The following is a 21,012-nucleotide window of genomic DNA, read 5'->3' as shown; positions in this document are numbered from 1 at the left end:
CTAATACTAGGGATAATAAAACGAGGAGGTCGTGACCACGTGAAAGCAATAAAAGACAACATTTAAGAGACGACAGTTCATATGAAAGACCCAATTAACTTAAGAAGGAGAATATTTTAGTTCATTGAAAAGTTAAGCAACTGATTTTAGTTCAAAATACTTAATGTCATAATTACAATATCAAATAGTGCGGAGATTTCTAGCAAACAATTTTTCAAAGAAAACAAAGGAAAAATAAATATCAAAAATCCAATTAACTCCTAAAAGAACATTTGTTTTAGTTTACGAAAACCATTTTAGAGTAACGAAGTAAGCAGCGGGTTAAAGTCTCAAAGTATTTGACAAGACAAAAATCGTACGAAATAAAATAAATTCTTGCGACACAGTTTCAATAATAGCAGCGGAAATAGGTTATCAAGAGAGTCATAGGATGACGCCTATGTATGAGGACACAACACATCCAAAATTTGTAGGCCGACTCAACATCCATCGCAACATCCCGCTCAACCTGTATATAGGGAAAACATATATAGGGCTGAGTACTTGTTGTACTCAATGGGCTCATGCCGAAAACATTTTATAACAGTTATGTCATCCATACCAGTGATCTCGAGTTTTTCATGTAGTTAAGAAATATCATCGAGAACACAAAAACGATTCATAGACTGGCCAGTCAAACAATCTCCCCATTTTCTCAACAATCCATCAATCACAATCATCATTCCACAGTGCGACGAAAGTGTGGCCACACTATTCGCCCATGAGACCGGCCGACTAGCAAGGACGGCTCACGATCCCACCAGTGTACACAGCCTGATAGGGTTTGCTGCCCTACTCAGACCCGAATTCGTTTCACAACACAACCATATAGCCTAACGGAGCAAGCTCAGACGAACTAGGCATCAGGCAACAATCTCATAAACAAAAACAACATGGCATGACATAACAAGTTAAACCACCCTTATAACACCACATCATATTTTCGAAAGGTAAAGAGATTTGTAAAAGAAAGCCCACCTCGCTTGCTTGAACAATACAATACCCAACTCAAAGCAACCCTCGTTTCTTGTGCTCACGTACACACAACAACCCTTGCCAACACCACAACACAATCAGCCTTCCATCAATACAAATTATCATGCATGTCCTATCGTTCCTTTCATCGTTTTCTTAATTTACCCATCCCAAACGTTCATCACATAAGGAAACATACCATAATATATCTCAACGTATAGCACATAACCACGCCATAAGATATGTTCCTTAATCACACATGCATCATGTAATTCATCTAAACTTGACAACAAGTACTATTTTTAACATGACAGAAAACTGGCAGAACTGTGCAGTCCTTTTGTAAAAATCACCAAAAATCCATCCGACCTCATATGAAGCTAACATTTGGTCACCAAACAGTATACACATTCAAGTTCATCTAGTTAAAATTTCACACCAAAATCATGTCATTTGGTCAGTCAAAACAAAAGTGCAACTCTCTGGTCGGAACACAAAAATTCTGGCAGTACTGCACAGTTCAATTGAAAAATTTGTCAAAATTTCATCCGATGTCCAATGAGGCTGAAATTTTCATACAACACAGAAGACACTTAACATTTCATCTAGTCAAAAATTCACATCAAAATAAGCCCATTTGGTCAGTCGAATAAAAAACAAAACTCTCTGGGCGAGAATACAAGTTTATGGCAGAATTACGCAGTCAACTTCAAAAATTCATTAAAACTTCATCTTTCGTCAAAAGGAGCTGAAATTCATACACAATACAGAATACATCTCAAAAGTTACTCAGTTAAAAATTCCTGTCAAAATAAGATCGTTTGGCTGGTCAAACACACGTCGGAATCCACTGTCCGAACAACACAATTTTCATGCTTCACAATTTCGAAATTAGGGTTTATTCATCATTCATCCAAACACATTTATTCATGCTTCAAAAAGCTCTCACACTCATGTTCTCATATATTCAACATCATTTACCAATGAATCATCCAAACTTCACACATACACATTCACAAACGTACATCCACAAATTTCCTCACACAACACATCAATCCCCACCGATTAAATTTTCGATCTATGATTCCTACACTCGCTATATGCATGAGAGAATCAAGAACAATGATTCAATGAAAAGGATGAGGAAAATAATTCAATTATACCTTCTTTGGTCAAAAACAAACTGTAGAAACGACAGTTGGTGCGATTCTTCGGTGAATCTTGAAGTTCCAACTCCAATTGACACAAGAACAAAGGATTGAAGGAGGGTTTTTTTTGAGAGAATGAATAGAGAGAGGAGGGAGGCGTGTGAGGCAGAGAGAGTGAGGGAGAGGACGTGTGGGAGGGGAAAAGAATGGGGGCTAGGGTTAGGTTTAGTTGATTTTATAGTACTAGGTTTAATCCCATAAATTAATTAATTAATTAATTAATTGTGGAGGAATAAAATAGAGGCCAATGAATAAAATCCCACAATTAAAAGAAGGAATAGGCGTGTGGAATGGGGGAAATTAAAAGGAAAATATTCACATCCCCAATTAATTAGACATAGGTATTAATTTGGTATTTATTTGAATAGAAGGAATTCCACAAAATAGGAAACAAATATATTTCCTTTACAAATAGGGAAGACCGAAAATTGGCTTTAATTGCCACAAGGAAATAATTCAAATCCTAATTTAATTAGGGCGAGGAAACATAGTGTGACATGATTTAATTGGATTCAAAATTAAAAGAAGGGAATCAACAAGGCACCAATTAAATCAAACAAAATAATTCATCCTCCTAATTAAAATAGAGGATTCTCGAAACTCACAAGATTAGGTTAGGATTCGAATTTCATGTAGCACATATTAGGGATAATTCGATTTGGATTTAATTTGGATAAATATCCCAAAACAATCAATTAAATCCAAGAAGAAAATATTTTCAATAATTGAAGGGGCCGAAAATTCCCAATGAATTTGGCTAGAACAAAATGCATGATCTCATTTAATTAATTCCCCACATTGTAAAATATAATGTATATAACATTTCATTCCACATCGCTCATGACAATTATTTCACATAATCAACTCTATCACATAGGAACGAATAATTTCATAAAAGAAATTTTCCACTCGACATCCATATTAAAACAAAAGTCGCAAAATTTTTTGGGATGTTACAGGTATGCCTAATTCCAATCACAATTTATTTTACTACTAATTTTTATCGTTTGACATATTACTAAGTATTTTTTATTTTTAAATTATAAAACAAATAAAATTGCAAAAAATGAAGAAAATAACATTGATTGAAAACGCTATAAAAGAAATTACATCGAATAGAGGTCATCGCCTTCATTTGGGATTCCATGTTGTTTCATCGTTGGGATATCATCCCATTGAAACATTGAAAGATTGTATGTGACAAAGGCATTTAGAGTTGTTGGGTCAAGGGAATCATTGGCTAACCATCAGGATTCTACGTTGTCTTTTTCATTTTTTTTTACAACAGGTATTCCGAATTTGCCTTTGGCGAAATCGGATTAACCCTGCTCGATCGGACTTGCGGATTAAGGCCGAAGGGCTCCCAGCGGGTGGTGGGGTTTGAACCCGTGACCTCAAGGTCACCACAGCTTCGCGCTGCCAACTGCGCTACAACCCGTTGGTACGTTGTCTTTTACATTGATCACCACTACTCAATGTATTACTCCCTCCGTCCATCATTTAAAGAACCCTTTTGTCATTTTGGTTTGTCTACGATTTATAGAACCATTTACTTTATTCCACTTGTAGTATGCGAATCACACATCCCACCAACTTTTTACACTCACAATCCAATATAAAACTAATACTTTAAATGTGTCCCACATTCCACTCACTTTCTCCTTTTACTCTTCTTCATAAGGTCAAATAATTTCTTAAAACTCGTGGAGAGTCAAAATGACTCTTTAAATGGTGGACGAAGGGAGTAGGATTCTACTCTTTGATAAACAAAGTAGTGGATAACCAATGTCGTATGCTCAAGATTATGTCAACAATGATTAAAAAATAACAATTAACGAGACCTTGTCTTTCAGTAAATAGTCAAGAAAGACTAATCTCATTGTTAGATCCATTTAGTGTTATACCACACTAGTGTCATTAGTTTTTTAAGGTAAGAAAACTTACGCATTGACACTACAACCTCTCACAATTAAGTTGCCAATGCTTATATATATTGTGAATAACTATATTATTTCTGTAAATAACCAATTGAGTTACCTACTATGAATGCCATTCACAACGTGTAGTGTGCAGAAGAATTAGACTTATTTGTTTCTTATATTCAAATATTTGAGATACGTCTTATAAATGTATAAGCAAACAAATGCGATAATTATTCCTCTACTCGCCCTTAATTGGTTAAAAGTGAATTATAGAGTTTATTATATAGAAGCAATTTTAATCGTGCATATTGCTCGAAACATGTTTTTTAGTATACCTATCTTAAAAAAAACTCTTTATGTTCTTAAACTTTATCAATTTACATTACGATATTTTATTTCGTTGTCTTTTAAGCCTCCATTTTAATATCTGTAGACTTTCAGTCTATTTTAGTGCTGATAAAAAATGCATCACTCGATTTAGGATTTGTATGTAATAAAAGCATTCCCAACCCAAATGCAAGGTAGATTTGGCGACGAGACACTGTTAGTAACAGTGCGGGGGCGCGACACGTTGTGTGCGAGATGAGACGGGAGGGAGACGGGGGTTGCCGAGGGAGGGGAGTCTTGAGCGTCGTCGATGCGGCACAGACGCTCCGGCGACGCCAATTGTGGAGTCCGGCGACACGACGAGAAGGGGTTGCAGGAGAAATTTTCATTTTGAAAAATAAAAATTGGTGAATGCTTTAATGGAAAGTCTCCATATATTTCCATATTTCCATCCGTGAAAATAGATTAATGAGAATTTTTCATATTTCTATGCATGGAAATTGATTAAAGAGAATTTTCCACGTATTTCCATAAAAATGCATTTAATTTCGTATTTCCATATATTCTTTAAATAGTGGATATTCCATGCGTAAAAATTGGTGATTGTTGGAATTGCCTCGTGATTAATGGGAATAACTGTGTAAATTATTTAATGATTGGAAATAAATTTGATTCATTATTAATTATAATAAACAAAATAAATTTAGCAATAAATATTATTATTATCATTATATGGAATGAGTAGAGGTAATTAATGTGAGATGCGTGGGAAGGGGTGTGGTTGGGAGTTGTGCAGAAAATGGGAGGAATGGCGATGTGCTGGGAATGCCCTAATTCTATGCTTATAGAATTGATGGCTAGGCAATTTGTACTCCACATAAAAATCATTAGTCCATTTAATTTTTGAGTGATCAACATAGAGACACGACAAATGAAGTGTTTTTATCAGAATCATTCCCCTATGTAAAATTAAGCGTACATGAAAGGTAAATAAATGTTGCAACTGTTGTATTATCTCGTAAGCATACTTAGCTATACTTTGTGAAGATGTGCTTGATTATTTTACTTTTTGCTTAGGGAAAGAGTGAACTCGAAACGACGTTGAAGGCCATGTTTAGCAGTTCACAATATGCAAGTTTATAGTATGCAAATGTGTTTAATTTGATGTAAATGTTTTTAATTTATGTAAAATTGTTTGATTTATCTAAGTGTATTTAACATTATGAAAGTGTGTTTAATTTTAATTAACAATTGAAAAATAGATGTGTTTAATTTTATTAGTAGTTGAATATGTAATTTTGTCTTATTTATGCAAAGTTTCATTATTTCCGAAATCACATAGCTACATGAAAAAAAAAACTTAAATCTTCGAAACTTGTCTGATTTCGACTCTGGCACTCAAATTTAAAATTTCTTAAAAAATTTCTGAACGCAACAAATTTACAGGAGAGATGATGCATGCTGCATCCTATCCTAGTTGAGTATGTGAGGAATAAGTCATGAAATAATGATGAGGAAGGATGGCGTGAGTTGTTATTAACGGCACATGATGAGGAAGGGGACGCATGTTGAGTGTGTGATTATCTGTGGCCTACTGATCTGAGATCCCAAGGATTAGTTATCTGCAATTCCTTTCATTGTATCGCAACTTTCCTTTTCTTGCATTTCCTTTCATCTGTTGTCGACAAGGAAGTCTTGGTGGTGTTTTCTGTGTGTTGCAGGTTACAAATCGGTCTTAACCTTATCAAGTGGTATCTAGAGCCGTCGATTTCCTAATACGCGGTTGTCGGAGGTAGAAAGGAACGATTGGCGGAGAGGCAGAATGCGTTGGAGGGTCAATTTGCCGAAATGTTGCGTGCAATTACGACGATTAATACGCACATGCAGAAGCAACCGGTGAAAGACGAAGAGGGAGGTTCAACCCGAACACAACGAGGAATGGAGCAGACCGACATGCTATGAGTTTTCGAACTTTGACGGAGACGGATTTGAGGGGTGGATGATGCGTTCAGAGTTTTTCTTCGAGATCGCCAAGGCCTTACAATGGCATCAGGGATTTGTTAATCTCCAAGGTGAAGCTGCACTGGCCGATTGGGGGGGGGGGGATATGCAGCGGCCATGGGAGCTCGATTTGGCACGCAAGCGTATGCCGATCCTTTAGCGGATCTGAGAAACCTCCGACAAACCGGATCGCTCCAGGAATACATGGATGTGTTTGACGAGACGTACCCCAGAACAGGGATCCGTGAGAATCAAGCCTTGAGCATGTTCCTATCCGGGTTGATCATTGAGCTACAAATGCCTGTCTGAATGTTTAAACCGAAAGGGCTAGCCGATGCGTTTTCCTTAGCCAAGCTCCAAAAGATGATGGTGCGCGCGTTGGGAAACTCGGGAGGGGGAACCACATGAAATGCAAGGTATTCCTACTCTAAGTCACTGGCGACGGCACCTTCAAAATCTGGTGGGTTTTCGGGCACCGCAGTTTGAAAGGACACTAGACCGACTGGATCCACGACTAACGCCAGGAGAGATGGACGAGAGGAGGAAAAATGGTTAATGTTATTGGCGTCCGGAGAAGTTCACGCCCGCTCACGTGACACAAGGCGATTGTGATGCATCTGGTGGAAGAAGGAGAGTTTAATGGGGGTTTAGAGGTTGGCGGAGAGCAGCCTCTTGCAGAGATAGAGGAGGAAGTCGGAGCTCCAATTGTCGCACCGCAGTTTGAAAGGACACTAGACCGACTGGATCTAGGCCATGACTAACGCCAGGAGAGATGGACGAGAGGAGGAAAAATGGTTAATGTTATTGGTGTCCGGAGAAGTTCACGCCCGCTCACGTGACACAAGGCGATTGTGATGCATCTGGTGGAAGAAGGAAAGTTTAATGGGGGTTTAGAGGTTGGCGGAGAGCAGCCTCTTGCAGAGATAGAGGAGGAAGTCGGAGCTCCAATTGTCGCTCCATGCTATGTGGGGAACCAGCGGCCCGCAAATCATGCATATCAAGGGAAAAAGTCAGGGCAAATCACTGTGAGTATTGGTGGATATGGGAAGCACTCATAATTTCCTTAGTACTAGAATGCTAACTCGACTTCAATGTGTGACGAAGGCAGTGGAGGTAGCAAATGGCCAAATGCTTCAATGCACTCAAAAGTGTGTGGACTTTGTTTGGGGAGATGCAGGGACAACGTTTTCAACGGAGGTTTTCATCACTGGGTTGGTAGGAGAGAAAGGGTCCTCGGTGAAGGATCGGTTGCAATACATCCGTGTGTGGGAGGATGGGGACTAGACTATATTAACAATTAAATTGAATATGAGAAGATTTGTAGAATGATAGGAAGGAGATTTTGTTTATTTACTTGATGATGAAATACAAGGTATATTACATTACTTATAGGCATAGAATATGTATCTATATGGTAAACCTAGATTATAGGGATACTATTCTATCTTAGGTAACAAATCAATTTACAAATCAACACAAATCATCCTCCTATTCTTCCTAATCTTTCAGTACCTTCCAACACTCCCCCTCAAGTTAAGCGATGGGGTTTCCAACACTTAACTTGTCTAATACTTCTCTGAACGACTTTGAGTTCACTGCTTTAGTCAATATGTCAGCCAATTGATCTTCGGACTTGACAAACGGTAGCTCGACAACTTTGGCTTCAATGTTCTCCTTTATAAAATGTCGATCCACCTTCACATGTTAAGTTCTATCATGTTGGACCGGGTTCTCTGAAATACTTATAGCAGCTTTGTTGTCACAAAATAACCTGCAAGGTTGTGATGAGCGAAGACCAAGCTCTGTCATGAGTCTCTTTAACCACAATATTTCGGTAAGGCCACTCTTTATGCCCCGAAATTCTGCTTCTGCACTTGATAAAGCGACCACCTTATGTTTCTTGCTTCTCCAAGAGACAAGATTCCCTCCTACAAACGTGAAGTACCCGGCGGTTGATTTTCTATCATTTGGGTTCCCAGCCCAGTCTGCATCAGTGAACCCATGTACCTCTAAGTGACCGTGTTTCTCAAATAACACTCCATGGTCTGCCGTTCCTTTCAAGTATCGAACGATTCTTATGGCTGCTTCCCAATGATCTTCCTGTAGTGAGTGCATAAACTGACTGACAACACCTACCACGTATGCTATATTTGGACTAGTGTGTGAAAGATAGATAAGCTTTCCTACCAATCTCTGATATCTCCCCCTGTCGGTGAGCTTTCCACCTTCACATATCTGTAATCCATGGTTCTTCACCATTGGGGTGTCGGCAGGTTTGCAGTCTATCATCCCCACTTCTGCGAGCAAATCGAGCACATATTTCTTTTGATTTATGAAGATTCCTCGGTTTGATCTTAAGACTTCAATGCCCAAGAAATACTTGAGATGGCCTAGGTCTTTCATCTCGAACTCTGTGAACAAGTTCTTCTTTAATTCACCTATCTCCTCTTCATCATCCCCTGTGATAATCATGTCGTCAACATAAATGATGAGACACGTAATTTTCCCATCCTTCCTCTTGAGAAATAATGTATGATCTGAATTACTCTGCTTGTACCCATATTTCTTCATCACTTCAGTAAACCTGCCGAACCATGCTCTCGGGGACTGCTTTAGCCCATATAATGTTCTTTTCAGCTTGCATACTTCTCCAGTCCTAAATTCTTCAGTGAACCCTGGGGGAAGAACCATAAACACGGGTTTTGGCAGTTCACTGTGTACGAATGCATTTGTGACATCAAACTGGTGGAGAGGCCAGTCTTTGTTTGCCGCAACTGAGAACAACACTCGTACGGTATTGATCTTTGCCACTGGGGAGAAATTCTCGGCGTAATCGACCCCATATGTTTGGGTATATCCCTTTGCCACTAGTCGAGCCTTATATCGATCAATTGAACCGTCTGGCCTCCGTTTGATAGTGAACACCCATCTACATCCCACGGCCTTCACTCCTTCAGGCAGTTTTTCCTCATCAAGGCTTTCATTTCGGTAAGCATAGCTTCTCTCCAGTGTTTGCATTTCATCACTTCTTCGGCAGTCTGTGGGATCTCCTGTTCTTCATATAATGCGACCTCAAATGCTCGGGCCATTTTCGTCAGATTTCCTTGGGTAAAGTTTGCCACTCCATATTTGCTTTTCTTTCCAATCCTCTCTGGAGAATATCTCTTCGGAGGAACCCCTCGATTACTCCGTGGAGGGAGAACATACCTCCCCGTATCACCATCTATAGTATTATCCTCAATTTCTGCATTGTTAGTATCGACCGTAGTATTGACCTCTGGATCCAGACATACCTCGAATATTGGTTGAGGAGGGTCAAGTGAGTGTGGTTGAGGAGACTCTGGAGAGGCCTGCTCGGCGACAATGACAACTGTCTCTGGTGGATCCTCAATAGAGTGGCTTGGAGGTGGCACAAACCAACTTAGACAGTCCCCATGATTATTTTTAGGGTTACTTTCGGGTTTCTCCCCCTGACTGCTAAGGTGGTGAGTATAGAAGAACTCGGTCTCTAGGAAGTCGCAGTTTATGGTGGTGATGATTTTCCTAGTACTTGGATCGAAGCACCTATAACCCTTTTGGTTGACACCATACCCCACGAAGACACATTTGGTTGCACATGGGGAAAATTTGGTTCTCTCATGTTTGGGAATATGAACATAGACAGTACACCCAAAGACTTTCGGTGACATGCTAAGGGTCTCCGGTATTTGGGCTTGTTGGGAAAGAATGTCAAGGGGGGTTTTGTTTTTAGGATTTTGGTGGGCAGTCTATTTATTAGATAGACAGAGGTTGCAACTGCTTCCGGCCAAAGGAATTTTGGGACGTTGGACTCAATCATAAGGGCACGGGTCATTTCCATAATGGTTCGGTTTTTTCTCTCAGCGACCCCATTTTGTTCGAGTGTATAAGCACATGATGTTTGGTGAAGGAGACCCTATTTTTGAAAGAAATCTGACATAGTGTTATTAACAAATTCCCTCCCATTATCTGAACGAAGGATTTTTATGGTGGTGTGGAATTGGGTTTGAATCATATGAAAAAACTAGATGAATTTGTCAACTACTTTTGATTTATGTTTCAAAAAATAGATACGTGTCATTCTCGTGCAATCATCAATGAATGTCACAAAATATCTACACCCGCTACCCCCAATAACAGGTGCAGGCCCCCACACATCGGCATGCACTAAATCAAACATGAATTTCATACGAGTATCTGAAGGTTTAAAAGACTGTCTGTGGCTCTTGGCCAAAATACAAGTTTCACAAGAAAAATCTCTAGGCAAAGAAAAATTTGGAAATAAAAGTTTAAAATAACCATGAGACGGATGTCCTAGTCTTCTGTGCCACAACCAAGCCTCTTTTTTCGTGGACCTGTGAGCTAATATCGCACTGCCATGTTGAGCTACCACATCCACGTAGTAGAGTCCTTGATTCTCAGTGCCACGTCCAATGATTCTCCTCGTCCGAATATCCTGTAAGATGCAGAAATTTGGATGCATTAGGAGTGTACAATTCAATTCTCTCGTCACGTGGCTTACTGACATTAGCCGTTGAGACAAGCTAGGGACAAACAAACAGTTTGACAGTCGAAGAGTTGGTGAAATTTTAATGGTTCCCGCCCCGGCTACCGTAATTAATTCCCTATTGGCAGTTATAATGTAGGTTTTAGTAACTTCTTTAAAATTACTAAAATCAGATCTTTCTGGAATCATAGTGTCTGTGGCACCACAATAAAAAAATCCATCCCTTCCTATCAACATTATCAGTATTTTGCACAGATAAAGCAGCGGAGATATTCATTAGAGGTGCAAATCGATTATGTGTGGGAATATGGCTAACAGATGGGTGTATTTCAGATCTTTTGAAACTTATGGGGGGTTTTCCATAAATATGCATATCTGGGGGGGGTCATATTTGAGATTATCAATAACTTGAGGGCTAAATTGCAAAGAGGGAAAAGAAATAGGGTTTGATCTTGGATCAAACCCGATACCTTCTCCTGTGCCGCTATTCCATCTCTGCGATTCGTTCTGGGCTCCCGTTCGTTCCACAAAATTCCCAACCCGAACTCCGCCGCCTCCGCCGCCACCACCATTTTCGCCAGGGTATTTTGTTTGGGTAACCTGATTTGACCCTCCCACCGGTCCTTCTCTGGATTGAATTTGGGGGTTCCACTGCCTCTGCCCCGTTTCGCTGATTCTGACGGCCGCGAGCTTCATCTGCGCTCGTGCCTTCTGTTTCTCATCCCACCACTCTGGGAATCCCACACGGAGGAAGCAGGTATCTCTCGTGTGTTTATTCTTCCCGCAATGTGAACACCAAAGCTTGCTTTTGTCGATTCTTCCTCCGGCTTGGTGATTGGTTCCGGTAGGTGGCGGTCACGGTGGTCTTCTGTTATTCGGCCGGTCTCTCTGTGCTCCGAATCCATAGCCAATTTCTCCCGATGATGCATCGGCGCTGCCAACGCCGGAGTCTTTGGTGGTTTTGGAGGACGCCGGTGGCATGATTTTTAATCGAGCCGCCTCCCTCTGGACCCTTCCGTAAGCCTCTTCGACTAAGGGATATGGCTCTTCCTTGAGGATGTCCCTTCGAATCGTATCGTACTCTGGGTTGAGTCCAGTGAGGAATTTGAACAACCTGACTGTGTTCGAGAATTCCCGGAACTGCTTGACTCCCTTGTCACAGTAATCGACCCGGTGTTTTCGACACCGATCCACATTGATCCACATCCCGTGGATTCGCCGGTAGTAGGTTTCAAGGTCCAAATTCCTTTTGCAGAGTGCGATGGCTTTATCCTCCAGATTGTATATGAGATACGGGTCTTTCTTGCCTTCAAAAGTCATGGCGAGATTGTCCCATATCGCCTTCGCGGTTTGGTGGTGAGCAAAGTCGGCGATTATGTCATTTTCAATGTTGTCGATGATCCACGAAAACACCTCGAGATCAGTTTCCTCCCACTCGGCATATCCGAGATTCTCCGGTTCCGGTGGCAGATCTTTGATGTGAGAATATCCTCCTCGGCTTCCTATCGCGACCTTCATCAGTCGAGCTCATAAATGATAGTTTTTCCCATTCAATTTGAATGCAACAGTGACGTGCTTGCTTGTTTTCATTTTTGAGGGTTTGATGTTGGGTTTGGTATCTCCTTTTGAATCTGAATCCGACATGTTTTATGTGCAAGGATTGTTTTTCGGCCTCTTGACCGGGATTGGTATGATTTTCTGGTAGGGATCGGCTTTCAGCCTCTTGGTCGGGATTGGTATGAGTTTCTCGGCTATGATGAAGCTTTTCTGAGCCGGATCGTTCTCCGCTTTGATGCCATGTAGAATGATAGGAAGGAGATTTTGTTTATATACTTGATGATGAAATACAAGGTATATTACATTACTTATAGGCATAGAATATGCATCTATATGGTAAACCTAGATTATAGGGATCCTATTCTATCTTAGGTAACAAATCAATTTACAAATCAACACAAATCATCCTCCTAATCTTCCTAATCTTTCGGTATCTTCCAACAAGATTCACATTTTTTCCAGTTATATTTTAAAAAAGCTCAGCAACTTTCAAGATTTAAATATATATTTGTTTGCTAAACAAGTGCCAAGTAACTTGTCAAAAAAGGACTGCCAGTAACTCTAACATATCCAATTGTCCACTATTCTTGTAACAATAGGCATCTACAGAGAGGAACTTATCATATCCAACGTCCTGAAACCTTTCTCCAATAATGCAATGACCAGAATGGAATGGTCTCCATCTTCTCTGTCAGTATATACTGAATGCCTTTTGTAAATTCCCTAAATTAGCATGACCATATATTTCCAATGTAAAATTCGTTTGGCGCAAGGAATGTTTGAGAACAGCCTATGAACCATCTACAAGTCGAGAATTGCATGCTCTTCTGATGCACAATCAAAGATGGAATTGAGGGAATAGGATAAAGTACAAAGATAATAACCACCACCTTCTACACCAAGCCGAGCTAAAGACGACACAACTCGGAAGAATGTAAAAGAACCCACCACTTTTGGAGAAAACCAAAAGAATTCAAGAGATTAGGCAATTGGAAGCCAAAATGATACTATTATTTATCAAAACGTAGTCTACCACTTTCTCAATATCTTTTACAATATAAAGTCATGAACTCATGACTCTTTACTTTTCATGATGTTTCATTTTCCATTATTTATTAACCAATTAAATAGACTTTGATAAAACTAATTAGAACTCCTCATTTCCCCTAATCTCTTTATTTAAAATCTCATGCTACTCAAGAATGCGGACCTCTTGAGTGGGACGGAGGAGATATTTTTATGATATTGTTTAGTTAATACGAGAATCATTAAGATTATGGAGATTAAATATAAAATATAGAATGACAAAATGCCCCTGTTATTAATATATAAAATATTTCTGTAAGTGCAAAGTTAGTAAGATATCTAAGTGCGGCTTAGATTATTAAACTCTCTTCGTTCATAAAAAATAAAAATAGTCTCATTTGTGGATGATACGAGTTTTAATGAGGGAGAGAGGGAAAAAGTGCAAACGAAAGAGTATATCGAGGGTAATGGAGATTTCTAGACAAGGGAGGTGAGTTTTGACGGAGGTGTATATACAGAAATTCGTATATCTGTTCAACTTTATATAGAGTGATTACGGGGTTTTAACATATTTGCACACATGAATTGATATTTAATCGTAGTAATAAAATTGAGTTTGTACTGTATGTGATGTGTTTCTGGTTTTCCATCCAATGGTCATTTATGCATGTGGGCTGTCCCGGTTCAACTTTGCTCAATCTAATACTCTCGTCCGTCTCTTAAAAATATCCTCTAGTCAAAATATTTTTTATTGTCATTTAAAAATAGATCAATTCTATTTAAGGCTCTCATATAAAGTGGATTATATTTTCCACTAACAATGCTCCGATCACTTCTTTATCTTACTTTACCAATTTTATATTAAAATCGATACTCATACTCCCTCTATGTATTATAAAATGTTATAAGTTGATTCTATTCAGATTATCAGAAATATAAACAAAAGTGAATGAAGAATATTAGTCGAATGTATGTTCTACTTTTATATACTATTAATTTTATAATAATGTTGTGAGTGTGATAAAGTTAGTAGAATGTGAAATATGTTATATAAAGTATTAACATAATGAGTATGACAAGTATTACGGATAAATAAAAAGAAATTAGTGACAAATAATGCAACGAAGAGCATTTATTTATATGTAAAATACACATTTATATATAAAATAGACCGATGGAATAATCGATTCAAACTTTATATCCGTGGTTAATGATTCTTACCTTTTTCCTTTTTGGTTGAATTTGGGAAAATAGTTAGTTCATAAGTATACTTTACTAATCTGTTGGTCAATTGATTCAATTATGAAATTTTTTTCTACATCTTTATCTATTGAAGTTGACGTGGCATCAGTATTTTAGATAATAGTATTCTCTTTACTTATATTCTTTGTATTTATAAATAGTTAGGGTTTTTTTATAACTATGTTTTGGCAAGATACAATAATCGTTAATTTGATATTTGAAGTTGACGTGGCATCACTATTTTAGATAGTAGTAGTTTGTATTTATAAATACATGTGTGATGTGTTTCAAATTTATACAGAGACTAGAGTGATTTTAGGGTTTTAACTGATTTGCAGAAATGAAATGATTCTTAATCGTAATACAAGCTTAAGAGAGAGGGAAAAAGTGGAAATGAAAGAGTATATTGAGAGTAATTCGTTGATATACTCGGATTTTGCACTATTTTAAGGCTATTTTTAGTCCGTTTTGAGTGTCAAAGTTGCATTACATATCCATTATTTGCATATTTTATCCATTTTGGTATTTTGACATGTTTTGTGAGAAATGTGCAAAATAGAGCTGAAAAAGGGCATAAAAACGTCAAATCTGGAAGTTGGAACTGAAGCGCAACCCAGCAGCGGCCCGCTGGACCCATGCCAGCGGTCGCTGCAGCGAGTCCAGAGAGTTCTGGAGCTGTCCAGTGGCCCGTTGGGCCTGGTCGCGCACGACAGCCTGTGTTCAAACTCAATTTTCTGGGGATCCTGAAGTCCGACCATGGCGTTCTACATGTCATTCTCTTCTTCCTCGAAAGAGCTTCGCGGTGGTACCTTGATCATCTCAATCGGAGTTCTATGGAAAAAATTATGGCTGTTCTACCAAAATCGCGCAAAGCTGTCAAATGCAGAGTTGGTGGCGGAAATTGAAAGAAGTAAAGAAGACATTACCTTGTGAAGCCAAATCTTTTCCTTAACATATGGGGCAAGAAAATTCTATATTATTATTACTTGGAGGACACTTTTTTACCAAGTTTAAATCATTTTCAAGCCTATAAATACCCCATAACCTAATTCATAATATTAACCAATTCATAGCCCCAAAAGGGGAGCCTTCATGGCTCCCCCCCTCCATTCTCCAACCCTAATTCCTCCATCCATCATTTCATCACCATTCTTGGAGATTGGAGCAAGGCAAGTGAAGATTAAAGATTGCACAACATGAAGGGGTAAGCAGCGGAAGCGTGCATCAAATTGATCACATAATATCTTGATCTATTTAGCATATTATTTAGACAAAATCTATTCGCGTAATTCTCACTTGTATCGTGCTCATAACTTGAATTTAATCATGCTTTAGCGTAATTGAAACCTAAAACATGCTTACTACGAAGTCAGCCAATTTACCCCGTTGATTCTCCAAAGAATCGAAGATAGCTAAGGCCTTCTCCACGTGAAGATCTTGAGTACTAAACCATATATCTTCTTACTGGTTGCCGGACTGTACGCTGATATCAGTGTGGGCTGATCACACCAGAGTACTATGACTTAAATAAAGAAGACGAAAACTGCTCACAGAGGGAGCTGAAAATCGTCCCTCTTGAAGAAAGAGAAGGGGACGAAAATTATGATGAAAATAATGTGTATTTTCTGTCTCTTTTATTCTCCTATTTATATTAAATCACATATTGAGCTAAGACAAGGATCTATGAAAGAATTTGGATATGGCCTCCCCCAATTAGCTTCTTACTAATTAAATTGAACCCACAATTTAATATAAGCTTATATTGAAATATTACGAGCAAACACTACAGAAGTAATATTGCACTGCCCATCCAAATCCGAAATTACAAGTATTCCGGGTTTCCATTTGTTTGTCGTTCATTTCCCGTGCTTAAGATAGAAACGTCAATTAATTAATTAATGTCTGCTATGAACTTAATTAATTAACATATTATTAACTCCAAAAGTGGACTTAGCAAGAAACGCTTATTTATTATTCATAGAGTAATCAAACTCCATCTAGCTAGGTTCCGAATAATAAAACCTTGTTTCGAGCTCCTCTTGTGGACGTTATCAAACGAGACTCACCTCGCGCATGATTCAATATAATAGCAATCCTAGCACCGCTAGATATTAATCACCACTACCCAATATACCAGGATTCTTGGGTTGCGAAAAACCCGCACCATTTGGTAAGTCAAAGTAGTGCAAAATCAATACTGTATACTCAATGCTAACGTACATTGATTAAGAAAGTAATTATCAAGACCTCGTATTTCAGTAGATAGCATAAAGACTCGTCTTGCTGTTAGATCCAATTCAGTGCTTTACCACACCAATGTCATCTTATTTCAGTAAGGCTTAGAAATATGCGGACTGTCATTGCAACCTTTCATGATAGATAGTCTAGGTTTATCTAGGTTGCGAAACAAAGACTTAGACTTTGTTATGTTACTTATACAGTTAAATATGCAATAAATATTCATTAAATGTAAAACATAACAATATTATGACAAAAATAATATGTTGCATTCATTGGAAAATAAAATATAGAGTTTTACAGTATTCAATCACTCGAAAGGTGATTTCTAGTATACAAACTCTAACAATCTCCCACTTATACTAAAAACAGCTTTCGAGTATACAATATAAATGTGCACTATGTCTAATTCTCCCACTTATACTGAAAGCGAGTTGAGGTCTTGAACGAGTCGAACTACCATCCCTTCAATATGGCGCTCGAACGGTTTCACCGCCAATGCCTTTGTAAAAGGATATGCCAGGTTGTTCTCTGATGCAATCTTGACCACTTGTATGTCTCTTCTCTGCACTATATCTCTAATGATATGATACTTCCTCTCTATGTGTTTGCTCGCTTTGTGATCCCGTGGTTCTTTCGAGTTTGCCACAGCACCAGAATTGTCACAATAAATGGTGATGCTCTTGGGCAGATTCGTAACCACACCTAAGTCTATAAGGAAGTTCTTGAACTATACAACCTCTTTTGCAGTCTCCGAAGCGGCCACATACTCGGCTTCTATGGTAGTCCGCGATGCATTTATGCTTCACACTCTTCCAAATTACGGCTCCACCTCCTAAGGTGAACACATATCCAGAAGTAGATTTTTTCGAGTCCTGATCAGCTTGAAAATCTGAGTCAGTATATCCCAAAGAACAGAGCTCGGCTGCATTATAAACTAGAGCATAGTCCTTAGTCCGTTTAAGGTACTTGAGTATGTTCTTTACGGCAGTCCAATGTCCTTGGCCCGGATTCGACTGATATCTTGCCACCATGCCAATAGCAAAGCAAATATCAGGCCTTGTACAAAGCATAACATACATGAGACTTCCAACTGCCGAAGCATATGGTATCCTTCTCATCTCTTCTATCTCAGATGGCGTTTTGGGGCACATCTCTTGAGATAGATAGATGTCATGTTTAAAAGGTAAGAAACCTTTCTTGGCATCTTGTATGCTAAAACGACTAAGTACAGTATCGATGTAAGATTCTTGGGATAAGTACAACGTCCTCTTCTCACGATTCCGAAGAACCTTGATCCCGATGATGTGTCCCGGGTCTCCTATATCCTTCATCTCGAACTGGTTCGACAACCAAGTTCGTACTGATGACAACATCTTTTTATTGTTTCCAATCAAAAGAATGTCATCTACATATAAAACTAAGAACACAACATTCCCCTTTTTTAACCTTCTTGTAAACGCAGATTTCATTTTGGCACTTTTCGAATCCAAACTTATGAACAGTCTGATCGAAACACTGGTTCCATGATCTAGACGCTTGCTTGAGGCGTTAAATGGCCTTCTTAAGCTTTCAAACCATGTGTTCCTTGCCCTTCACGGTATATCCTTCGGGTTGTTCCATGTAGTTGGACTTCTCAAGACTCCCGTTCAAGAACGCAGTCTTAACGTTCATCTGCCACACATCCCAATACATGTAAGCTGCTATAGACAAAAGTATCCGGATCAATTTGAGCATGGCCACCGGGGAGAAGGTCTCGTCGTAATCGACACCTTCCTTTTGGGTATACCCCTTGACCACTAGTCTTGCCTTAAAGACTTTAACTCGTCCATCGGGTCCACGTTTACGTTTGTATATCCACTTACTCCCAATGGCAGTACAACCTTCGGGTAGGACGGACAAATCGTAGACGTCTTTATCTATCATAGATTGTAGTTCCGAATCCATTGCTTTCACCCATTCGCAATGATCGACATCCGCCTGTGCCTCTGTAAAGTTCCAGGGATCTAATACATTGATGTCCGAGGAGTGATCCATAGATTCCCCAAAACCAATGTATCTATCGGCCTCATGAGAGACCCTCACACTGCTACGCGGCACTACAATACTTGGAGTATAAGTTGAAATTTCGAGAATTGTTTGTACACTAGGTACGGGTTCTTGGTTAATGGAACTTGTGACAGAAGTCAGCTCGTCAAGAGCCACTTCACTGCTGGGCTTATGATTCATTAAAAAGTCTTTCTCTAAGAATGTCGTGCGAGTACTCACAATGACTTTATTGTCTCAGAGACTATAGAATTCATAAGCTTTCGATCCTCTAGGGTACCCTATAAACACGCATACCTTCGCCCTTGATCCCAGCTTAGTTGGATCCTTTTCCAATACATGAGCCGGGCAACCCCAAATCTTGAGATGTGCTAGATTGGGCTTGCGCTCAGTCCACAACTCATAAGGAGTAGTAGGCACGGATTTTGACAGTAAGTTGTCTAAAATATGACTCGCAGAAAGCAAGGCATGTCTCCAAAACGAAATAGGTAGTCGTGCATAACTCATCATCGACTGGACCATGTTCAACAAGGTCCTATTCCTTCTTTCAGCCACGCCATTCTGCTGGGGCGTGCCCGGCGCGGTCAGTTGGGATTCAATTCCCGCCACCGATAAGTAGTCAAAAAACATGGCACTGAGGTACTCACCTCCGCGATCAGATCGCAGGCTTTTGATATTCTTTCCATGATACGTCTCTTCATATGCCTTAAACTCTCTGAACTTGTCAAAAGATTCAGACTTGTGGCGCATCAAATAGACATATCTAATTTTCGAGAAGTCATCAATAAAGATGATGAAGTATCGAAAACCGCCTCTTGCCTCCCGGCGCGGTCAGTTGGGATTCAATTACCGCCACCGATAAGTAGTCAAAAAACTCGGCACTGAGGTACTCACCTCCGCGATCAGATCGCAGGCTTTTGATATTCTTTCCATGATACGTCTCCTCATATGCCTTAAACTCTCTGAACTTGTCAAAAGATTCAGACTTGTGGCGCATCAAATAGACATATCTAATTTTCGAGAAGTCATCAATAAAGGTGATGAAGTATTGAAAACCGCCTCTTGCCTCGGTTGACATTGGTCCACACACATCGGTATGAACGAGCTCAAGTACTTCCTTGGCCCTATTGCCTTTAGCCTTAAAAGGCCTCTTGGTCATCTTACCTTCTCTAGACCTTTGATAAGGTCTTGGTCCACAAGAGAATGGATCCTTCTTTCATTGGCTTGACCAAGTCTAAGATGCCATAAGTACGTTTCGTTCATTGAACTTGAAGGTTCTTTTCTTTTCCTTGAAATTTTCAATGTTATATTGAGTTCTGATTTGCGATTATTAAACTGTGTAGATGTGATTGTATACAGATTCTTTTCCATGATACCACGACATATATAAGAACCATCTTTCTTAACAACGCAATTGTCATTAAAAGAAATCGAATATCCATAAAAAACTAATTTAGAAACTGAAATTAAATTTCTTCTAAAAGAAGGTATCAACAAAACATTCTTCAAAATAAAAAATCTATCACTACTAAAACGCAAATAAACGTCTCCCACTGCAACGGCCGCCACTTTAGTAGCGTCGCCCAGCTGGACCTCGATCTCACCATCATATAGCCGTCTTGTCACATGCATTAAGTCAGGATCAAAACAAATATGATCAGTAGCTCCAGTGTCAATAACCCAAGTATGATTAGATGTCGAAGCCAAACATGACTCGACCACTAGAGCTTGGTGCATACATGTAGCCTTGCCCCTTTTAGGATAGTCTGGCTTCTAATGCCCCTTCTCTCCACACTTGAAACACTTCCCTGAAGGCTTCTTCTTCTTCTTCTTCTTCTTCTTCTTCTTCTTTAGCATTCTTAGCTGCAACAGGGTTCGGTGCCCTCTTCTTTCCTACGCCAAGCTT

General features: G+C 39.3%; 1 long non-coding RNA gene across 1 annotated transcript; it reads right to left on the bottom strand.

Annotated features, from left to right (window-relative positions):
- Positions 1 to 463: 463 nt before the first annotated feature.
- Positions 464 to 2,345, bottom strand: LOC121768266. The gene is made up of 3 exons (XR_006043335.1): positions 2,178 to 2,345; positions 1,018 to 1,091; positions 464 to 508 (listed from the first exon to the last, which is right to left on the bottom strand). It is a non-coding gene; the product is annotated as an uncharacterized LOC121768266 (long non-coding RNA).
- Between the last annotated feature and the right edge of the window lie 18,667 nt (positions 2,346 to 21,012).

The sequence above is a fragment of the Salvia splendens genome, chromosome 15 (assembly GCF_004379255.2).
Source record: "Salvia splendens isolate huo1 chromosome 15, SspV2, whole genome shotgun sequence".
NCBI classification, from domain to species: Eukaryota; Viridiplantae; Streptophyta; class Magnoliopsida; order Lamiales; family Lamiaceae; genus Salvia; species Salvia splendens.
This window is presented reverse-complemented; position numbering and strand designations above follow the sequence as displayed.